The sequence below is a fragment of the Spermophilus citellus genome (genome assembly GCF_964194105.1).
Source record: "Spermophilus citellus genome assembly, chromosome: 4".
Taxonomy (NCBI): domain Eukaryota; kingdom Metazoa; phylum Chordata; class Mammalia; order Rodentia; family Sciuridae; genus Spermophilus; species Spermophilus citellus.
This window is the reverse complement of record NC_138185.1, coordinates 111,843,303-111,853,333: the sequence shown is the minus strand read 5'-3', so window position 1 is coordinate 111,853,333 and position 10,031 is coordinate 111,843,303. Positions and strand designations below refer to the sequence as shown.

Below are 10,031 nucleotides of genomic sequence, written 5' to 3'. Positions count from 1 at the left end.
TGGCCCTGCCCCTGCTGACCCCCCCGGGGTTTTGGAAGACCCCCCTCCAGCTCTTCAGCTCTTGACTGCTTGAATCTGCTTCTGTTGAACCTATAGTGCTGGGGGACAGCTGCTCTGGGCTACTTGTCCTTCAGCTTTGATGAGGACGTGGCCTCTGCTCTTTGGGTGCCCAAGATGGCCTCTGCCTCATTCAGCCTTTGGCAGGACAGCATCACTACATTCTTTTCCTCCTCTCTCAGGGGAGAGAGCACCAGAGAGGGAGGGAGGGAGAGAAGGAGGGAGGGAGGGAGAGAGAGAGAGAAAATATGAACCATGGGTGGAAACAAGGAGGACAGAAGGGAGTGGAAACTGGATGGTAAGGAGCAGTGAAAGGGGCCAGAAAAGGAAATGGGGGAGAAGTGTGGGTGAGAGCTAGTCTGCAGGGAGAGGAGAGAAAACAGAAGAGGAGGAAGAGAGAGGATGAAGATGGGAACAGAGAGGAATAAGAATGAGAAAGGCCAGTGGCATCTTCTTTTTGAACTTTTGCTGGAAACCTTGAGACCTGATTCACACTTACCAATACTCAGAAAGTCCCCAAAACAACCTTCACTGCACATATTTATGGGGTCCCACATGATGGCACGATGCCATACCTAATGTGGAAGGGTCACGTCGGGGTAATGAGCATTTCATCTCCTTGAACATCGAAACTTTTTTGAGTTGGGAACTTTTAAACTCTTGTTTTCTAGTTTGTTATGAAAAATACAATAAATTGTTAGGATTATCATTACCCCACTAAGTCAATGTCATCATCTTCTTCTTTTTTTCCTATTGAGAATACTTTTAAAATATAGGTAACATACTCGCACAATCATTTGGGGAACATTTACAGGCCCAGAGTTCAATTCCAAATCTCCATTTCACCCACACTAACTATAACGCATGTTCACTGTAGAGTTCAGCCCCACACGAATGAGATGCCAAGTTATTGCTTCCTGAACAGAGAGCTCCAATTAAATAGTGTTTTCCCAACCAAGAACAAAGCCCTGCATTCTCTTAATTCTTCATATCCTGTGAACAGATGAATAAAATCTAAAGACATCTTATAGATCACCCCACCACCATTAAAAGTTAATAATAAAGTCAAAACCCATTTCTCAAAAAGTCGCCAAGTGCATCAGTATTTTCAGACCCCATTAAATTATGCATAAATAAAATCTGTACACTCAACACACTGTTTCTCAAAATACAAAGCCTCCAGGGGGACTTGGGAGTGGCAGGCAGCAGCAAATGTTTCATGTCCACCCTTTTCAAGTTTACTCAAAAAAAAAAAAAATCAAGATCTGAAATGAATGTGCAAATAAAGCTTCAGTACCTTACCTGTCATTACAAAGAGTCGCCCATGTAAAGAGTTAATTTTTATAAGGTAAAAAAAGAGACAGAGACAAGAAAAGACAAATGAAATTGTCAGCAGGCACTGTTTCTATAAGTCCCCTACTACCAGAAGGCCCCTCTGAGCATGGGGTTTGCACCCACCCACCACCTGCTCACTAGCTGCTGCGCATGTGGTACTTTCGCCTCCTCCTGGAGGGCACAATCGCTGAGGAAGGTAGATAAAGACTGATCTCTCTCTCTCTCTCTCTTTTTTATTTTTTTTTTCAATACTGGGGATTGAACTCAGAGGCCCTTGACCATAACCCACACCCCTAGCCCTATCTTGTATTTTATTTAGAGGCAGGGTCTCACTGAGCTGCTTAATATCTCCCTGTTGCTGAGGCTGGCTTTGAACTCGTGATCTTCCTGCCTCAGCCTCCCAAGCTGCTGGGATCACAGGCGTGCACCCCTGCACCTGGCTGATAAACACTGATTTTTGAAAAAAAAATATTTAGTGGTCATAAAACCCAGCTATATTTTAACACTGAATAAAATAAGTGATTGTTGATCTGAATCACATCAATCCAACGTTTCAGCAGCTGGGCACATGGATTCGTGTCAGCCGGGGGGGGGGGGGGGGACTTAATGAAAAGGTTCTAAAACTCCTAGTACCACTTCCAGAGGAAGGAGGGATGGGATTCCAAAAATAAATGCTCAATAAGTAAAGAAACAAAATCCAGTACTTGTCACCTTGGAATCGTGCCCAAACTCAGACATCCAAGGCTGGAGAAGCTCAGGGATCCAGGAGGGCAGATCAAGGTTGTGCAAGCCTGAGGAGACAGAGGCCTTTGTGGATAGGTAGGTAAGGGAGGTTGGAAGCTCTTCCCCCAGCAGGAGCCCTTCCAGTCTGTCCCAGGGACGAAGGATTCCTGGTCCTTTCCCTTCCTGCCCTCTGTTCACCCCATCTTACTTCCTGTGCTTCTCATTTTCTCCAGGGTCTTATTAGAATCTGCTGGACTCTGGTCTCCAGGTTCATGTTGGATGATTTGTCTATGACAATCAGGGCTTCTTTGATGGAGTTCTGCACCACAGACACAGTGTCGCAGATGGCCCGGCTGCCAAACCCGTGGGTAATCAGCCTGAAATGAGACAAGCAGTTCTGTATGTTCATTTCCAAGACTGGGAGGGCCTGTTGCTCCGGTTGGGTGTTTGGTCTTGACTGAGGAGGTCTGTGAATTCTTGGCGCCCTTGCCTAGGGAGCAGCTTCGCCTTCACTAAGAATGTCAGGAGGGTCACAGGAGTGGCTTCCCGTCTCCCAGACAGAAGATTCAGCCCAATCTTGTCCAACTTCTCCCACAATGATCAGCTTCCATTTTTGGACCTGGCTCTTCTGACAACACTTCCCAGCAATGAGGCATTTAAGCATTCAGGTGGTGACAATTGCCTCTGCACTTCAGCCACTGTCACTTTATATTTGGACGTGGAGCTGAGGAGGGACAGTCTTCTGGGAACCGAGCCGAAGACCTCTCTGAGATTCATCATGGCTCCCACCAGCTCCTTCTGACAGGGGAGCCTCAGGGGGCTCTTAGTCATGGAAACGGGACCTTTGTGGATTACAGTCTGATCAGGCACAAGCAGGTGTTGGTTACTGACATTCTGTACCTCTTCCATCTGGGGGGCCATGTGGTGGAGAACAAAGTTCTCGGCCAGGCCTTCGGCATCCAGGGCGTACACCTGGGGCAGGAGCAGGTCCCAGCCGTGGTAGGCACCCCTGTGGGCACCCACGACACCTCCAGCCCAGAGAGGTGGGGAGGCCGGCCCCCTCCTGGCTCTGGGGGCCAGGTCAGGCCTTCTTCAATGTCACCTTCCTAATCCTCCCTAGAGTTTTGACTATTTCTTGACAAAACTACTCAGGATAAATATCCGTATTCCTCAGAACTGAATGCCACGGAGGACCGAGGTTCAGGGGTTCACTAATGCATCGGTGACCTTTCCTGTCCACTGCACCTGCCTTGCAGGGAGGCAGACAGCAGCCGTCTGGGCTCCTCTCCTTCCCTTGGCTCCCGCAGGGGTGCGTTGCCATGAGCACGGCCTTGCGTGGGTTAGAACCTCTCCCCTGCTTACTCTGGCACCAGCAGAGTCCAGGTGGGCAAGGCAGCAGTTGTCATGGAAATGCCTCTGTCTTCTCACTGAAGTGACAACGAAGACAACAATGTTAAGAAAAAACCACACCCTCCCCCAGCATCTCAAAAAACTTGAGAGAAAAGATATTACCCTAACCTGATCTTGAAGACCTATCTTAATATAGGAATCAGACAAAGAGATTCTCTGTCAATGATATCTTTTTATACACTTTCCTGGAACTTCTAGCCAATGCAAAATTTTGTGAAGTCGAGGGGGGGAGAAAAGCACCTTAACTGTTGAAAGTAAGAGAGAACTGTTCTTGGTTTTAGCTAATGGAATCACAAATATAGAAAAGGAGAAGAATCAACAGAAAAACTTTTGGGATCTGTAATGGGGCTTGTAAAGTGGTCCTAAAAGTCACAGGGTGCTGTATGGTTCTGACTCAGTACAGGGTGGTACTAAAAAGAAACCTAAGTTTGACTCCAGAAAACTTGAAGAGTAATGCAGATGTTTATCGTAGGCTTTCTTCAAGGGGTTGTCAAGTCCCACAGATTTTATGGACCAAATTCTCCAGAAATTCTCTCTTGACACTTTCTCCTCTCTCTAAAGCTCCATACTCATGGCTGTGGCTAATCCGCTGCTGTGTCTCTGTTCAAAGGGTTCCTTTGTGCCTGCCACCTGTGCTCCTACCTACCCTTTGTCCTTCACCTTGTGGATCCCACTGCCCTGAGTCTGAGGAGGAACCCCAGTGATTCCTGGCTGTGCTCACACCCACCCAGAGAGAAGGATTGAGGTCCTGAAGAGCAGGGATCATCTTTACCCCTGATGGCCTTTTCTTGTGAATAATCACTTACTGGGCACATTGGAAGCCAATATATTCTCTGTCCTGATGCACAAGACAAATATAAAAAGCTGAGAATGTTCTTATGTACCCACACTAACCAGTTTGAAGATCAATGCAAGGGAAAATCTGTTTCTGGATAATTCTCAGTGAGAATCGTGTGGGACTTTCACAAAGAAAACCACAAAGTTGTCAGTTTTGTGTAAGAGAAGATTTGAATAAATGGACGGATAGAATGTGTTCTGAGTTTGGAAAAAGGAACAATGAAAAATGCTAGTTTTTCCTGAATTAATCTATCGATCTAGGGAAAAAAAGGTAATTAAGCTCTCAATGGAAACTTTTGGTAATTTGACCAAAACAGCTTTACATCGTTATCTGGAAGAATAACAAGTTAAAAATAACTAAGAAATTTCTGAAAGAACAAGAAGACAGGATTTCCTTTAACAAATGTATTTTAAAGCCACAGCAACCATACAGCATGGCAGTGGCTCAAGACCCAGCCAGCAGCAATGGCGTGTAGTACTGAGGACTCTGAAACCAGTCTCACCAGGTACAAAAGCAATAAGAAACAAAAAGAAGCACCACAAATATCTGGGGAACGGTTGGATTAATAAATGCTATTGAGCAAATTGACTCCTTGGGAGATAGTCATTTTAGAGCTTTGCCTCTTTCTTGAGTAAATTCCAGATAAATTAGAGCATTGAACAGGAAAAAAAATCCCATCATGATAGACAAAAACAGGTGGATAGCTAAATGATCTCAGAGTGAGTAATACCTACCTAAGCTTAAAAGCAATCGAAGAAATCACAAAGGAAATGACAGTAGAATTGCTTACACAAAACTTCTAAACATGTACTTGAAAAAAGAAAATACAAAATTAAAAAGGTAAATGACAAATTGGGAAAAATATTTGCAGCAGATATGGCAAAAGGTTAATACCCTTAATATATAAAGAGCTCTTGCAAAGCTTAAAGAAAAAGATTGATATCCCAGCTAAAAAATTGGCAAAAACATTAAAATAAGACATATAAATGAATATCATATAAGAAAATGTCTAATTTTTCTGTTAGCCCAAAGGAATGCAAAATAAAACAGTGACAAGATCCCATTTCACTTGTCCAATCCTTAAGATTGATGATGATGGTGGTGTGGATGGTAGTGATGATGGTGATGATGATGATGATGGTGATGGTGATGGTGATGATGGTCTGTTAAGAGCAGTAGGATTCAATTCTATTTTAACCTCATAGTTAAAAGTCACAGTCATTTCATAGTGTGTCTGAGTTAGGGCTGGGCTCAGAAGGCCGTTGGGCCTGGCTACTGATCATGGACAGATGAATGGACCAATGGAAGGCTGAGTAACTATGTTGGCACTTGACAGCAGGGGTACTCATCCATTTTTTCCACTTCTGAATACCCGGTTTGCAGAGTGGGGTCTGACATCTAATGGGTACTCAGCACCTGTTGACTGAATGAAGAATGGAATGGTGACACAGATTGACGGACAGGCTGCCTGCAAAACAGGCTGGTTGGCCAACTTGAGATGGTATCCCTAAACCTCTTCCACTGTCCTTGGAGTTGTCAGGGAGGGAAACAGAGAGGTGAAGGTAAAGATAATGCATGGAAAAGAGGCCACAAGCCCTTGTCCTTTTTCGACAGCCTGGTGAAGGCTGGGGCTTTGAACTCTTGCTCTGGACAAGCCGGGATGGTAAGTCCAGGAGGCTGAGCCTGGATCCATGCTGCTGTTTTACCTGCATTCTATTATTCGAATCTCACTTTTATCATGGGAAGCTGTGGCTGGGGGTGTGGCTTAGTGGTAGAGAGCTTGCCTAAGCAAGCACATGGCCCTGGGTTCCATGCGCAGCACCACAAAGCAAAAAACAAAACAAAACAAAACAAAAAAAATCAAAATCCTGGGAAGCTAAGATCATCCTCATTCTAAAAGCTTCACTTCAGGTGAGGGGAAGAATTTGCCCCAAGATGACACATCTTTTAAGTAGAGGAGCCAGGATTTGAAACAGCGTTTCTTTGATTCCCAAGCCCTTGACCTTGAAGCTATATTCTCCCAGTGTTTCTCTCCCTAAACTTCTCTCTGTAGTATAAAGAATCCACTTTTGCTGTGTGTGCATCTTGGGAGGAGTCAGGCTTTGCCCCTAAATCATAGCTGGGATATGAATGTTGTGCTGGGAATGGGCCATTGGCATGGTGACAGATCCCCACCGTCCATCATGTCCCTGCCGCACCCTGACATGCAGTGCTGGAGTGTAATCAGAGTGATGGTGTTCTGATCTATGAGGGGTGTTCATCATCCCAGGGCTGGTACCTTGACAGATTACCTTAGCTTGCTGTCAGGGGGACGGCCCCTTAATGTATTTCTGTAATTCATCACCTACTGCCGGTAGCCAGGGAGCTAAGAGCACTTTCTGGGAGTCTCCCTGAGTTCTCTGTCTCTTAAAAATTCACGCCTGGAAGTTGGTGAGTGCCTGGAGAGAGACCCTGAGAGAGGAAGGTAGAGACAGAGAGACGGGGGAGCGGAGGGTGGGTAAGAAGAGAGAGGCAGGAAGAGAGACAAAAAGGAAAAGAGAAAAGGAAGAGATTAGGAAAAGGAAAGAGATAAGAAAACAGTGGGGAAAAGAGAGGAGAGAGAAGAGGTGGGGTGGAAGGAGGAGGAAAAAGATGGTAGACAGGGAAGAGAGGAGAGAGGGAAGGATCTGGGAGGCAGGAAGAAGAAGGAAGAATGGCGGCTCAGGCAAGAGACTGAGAACAGCAGGGGGGAGTGGGGGGGCAACTTGGGCAGCCCAGCTCTGGGGCCAGTGCAGATCATGGAGGCCTTGTTCCCCAGGGGCTTCAGGGATATGGTGGAAGGGGGGGCTGCTGGAAGGGTGTGGGCCAGGGCTGGAGACCCCTCTGTCTCTCCTCAGAGGCAGTGGGGGCTCTGTGGTCAACCGAGTCCCCTCTCCTTCTGCGTTCCTGGTGACAGAGGCCGCCGGGGTGGGAAGGATCCTCCACACTGCCTCACCAACCCCCAGCACTCCTCTGTCCTGCTGCTCATGGACATTTTTACTCCGACACTCCACCTGCCGCCCTTTAGCCTTCTCCATGTGTTGAAGAACCTCATGGTCTCCACTGTCCCCAGCTACACAGTCACCTTGTCTCGTCATTCTCTCCAGGGGCCATATACAGGTCCCTCTGTCATGAGGAGCAGCTCATCCTCTTGGCTGCAGCCCTGATCTAGGTCCCCTAGAAAGCACAGGGGAGCCTGGAGGCTGGCCCAGCAAGCAGGTGGGTTCCTCTTGGAAGCTGGGGCTGGAGCACACCTGAGTTGTTTTGGTTGCTGTTCATGACTTTGGCCCTTGGTCCATGCGTGCTCTAAATGGGGTTTAAGGAAAAAGTATAACAGGAAAATAGCAAAATGAGTAGCCAGGAAGGTTCCAAAGAGACTATTTCAGAGGAAAAATGGAAGTCAGACAATTGGTGCAAGAATGAGCCTAGAAATGGAGGGTGTGAACCGCGGCACCACTTTCATGCGGTGCCTGGCACGTGCTCTGAACTGGTCACTGCTGCTGAAGGGCCCTGCTTGGCTCGGAGGGTCCAGGCTGAACCCCTGTAGTTGGCCTTCAGGGCCCCTGGCCTCAACACTCTGTTCTTGTCCTCATTCTAATTGGTCCCCACACTGACCCCATTTATAGCAGCCAGATCCCCCTGCCTACTACCCCTGGTGTTAGGGCATTTTCTATGGTGCTGTTCCCTGTTTCTCCCTACCTCAAGTCTGTCTTTTTTCCATCTCCTCTGTGAGCCTTCTCTGTCCTCTTGTTATTGCTCATTATGTCCCTCATTGATTTGACCACACACCTGTCCTGGGTGAACTTGTTTGTGTGCGTGTGAGTCTGATCTCACTAGCTGGACTCCAAACTCTTTGAGGGTAGGAACCATGTCTTCTACTTCTCTGTAACCCAAACAGTGGGGATGGAATAGAGCCCTTCTTAATGAACAAAAAGTAAAGAAGTACATTCACAGGTCCCACATTTACGGGGTTCTGCCTCCAAGGGTCCACCAACTGCAGATTGAAAGTATTCAGAAGAAATTGCATCACTACTGCACATGTACAAACTTGTTCCTTGTCCATATTCCCTAAATGGTGCAGTATAATAACTATTTAGTAGCAATTACATTGTATTAGGGATTTTAAGTCATCTGGAGATGATTTAAAGCATTCAGGAGGATATACATAAATTTAATAGAAATATCTGACATTTTATGTACAATACTTGAGCATCCGCAGATTTTGGTATCCAAGGGGGCCAGGAGTGTCCTGAGACAAATCTTCCATAGATACCAAGGGACAACAATAGTTGTAAGAGTTAAAAGGAAAGAGACCGGGATGAACTGGGAAGTGGAGATGGGAAGGGTGAGGTACAGTGGCCCTGGCAGGCTACCGACCAATGGGACAACCCTGGACAAATCTTCATTGCTGATATAGTTCCCCCATATGGAAATTTAAGGAATTAGATGAGATCTGTGACCTGTACTATGCTTTTTCTTAAATCAATATTTTTAGTTTAAATTAATATTTTTGTAAATTCCCATGCAATTTTAGGAAATGATATAAAGAGATCTTATAAACAATCTACCTAGTTTTCCCCAGTTATAGAACCTTGCAAAATTATAGCACACTGTCACAACTGGGATCTCAGCACTAACACAGTGACAGGACATTTCCAGGACCACAAGGACCATTCATCCCTCCCTTTCATACACATCACAACAGCCCATCTTTGACCCCTGCTGACCACTAATCAATTCTTTCTCCATTTGCATAGTTTTGTCACTGTGAGAATGTTATGTAAACAAAAATCATACAGGATAGACTTTTGTGGCTGCCTTTTCCCCTACTCACCATAATTCTCTCGAGATGCATGTAGGATGTCGTATATATCAAGAATTTTTTCTTTTTTATTGCTGTGTAGTGTTTCATGGTACCAACATACTGAAGAGTGTGTAACCGTTCACTGCTGAAGGACATCTGGGTTGTTTCCAGTTTTTGGTTAACATAAATAAAGTGATTATAAACATTCCTGCACAGTTTTTTGTGTGAAAATAAGTTTTCATGTTTCTGGGATAAATGCCCAGGAGTGAGATTGCTGAATCCTATGGTGGATGCATGTTTAATGTTGAAGGAAACTGCCAACTTGTTTTCCATAGTGGCTGTGCCATTTTACATTCCCAAAGCAATGGATGAGCAAAGCAGTTTCTCTGCACGCTTCCCAGTGTCTGGTGCTGTCGATATTTTTTCACTGTGTTTTATGATGGGTCCATAAGTAGCATCTTTGTGCATTAGGGAAATTTGCATGTCCCTAATGCCTAATGATGTTGAACATCTTTGCCTGTGCTTATTTGCCATCTGTATATCTTATTTGATGAACTATCTCTTCATGTCTTGTCTATTTTTAAATTGGTTTGCTCTTTTCTTTTTATTACAATTGAGTTCTGAAAGTTCTTTATATATTCTTGATATTACTAGTCCTGTATTGATACTACTAGTCCTGCACAGTTGTCAACTAGTGTCCTCTGCTGACATTTTCTGCCATTCTATACCTGTTTTTTTTTTTTTTCATTCTTCTAACAGGGTTTTTCCACAGAACTCAAAATTTTAAATTTTGATGAAGTTCAATTTATCAATTTTTCTTTTATGGATCATGCTTTAGGAATCAAA

The 10,031-nt window shown here is 45.2% G+C and overlaps 1 pseudogene across 1 annotated transcript; it reads right to left on the bottom strand.

The window, feature by feature from the left end:
* Positions 1-2,319: 2,319 nt before the first annotated feature.
* Positions 2,320-7,419, bottom strand: LOC308648179 (transcription factor AP-2 gamma-like; annotated as a pseudogene). The gene is made up of 2 exons: positions 7,338-7,419; positions 2,320-3,184 (listed from the first exon to the last, which is right to left on the bottom strand). The product of its transcript is annotated as a transcription factor AP-2 gamma-like (transcript).
* Positions 7,420-10,031: the final 2,612 nt, after the last annotated feature.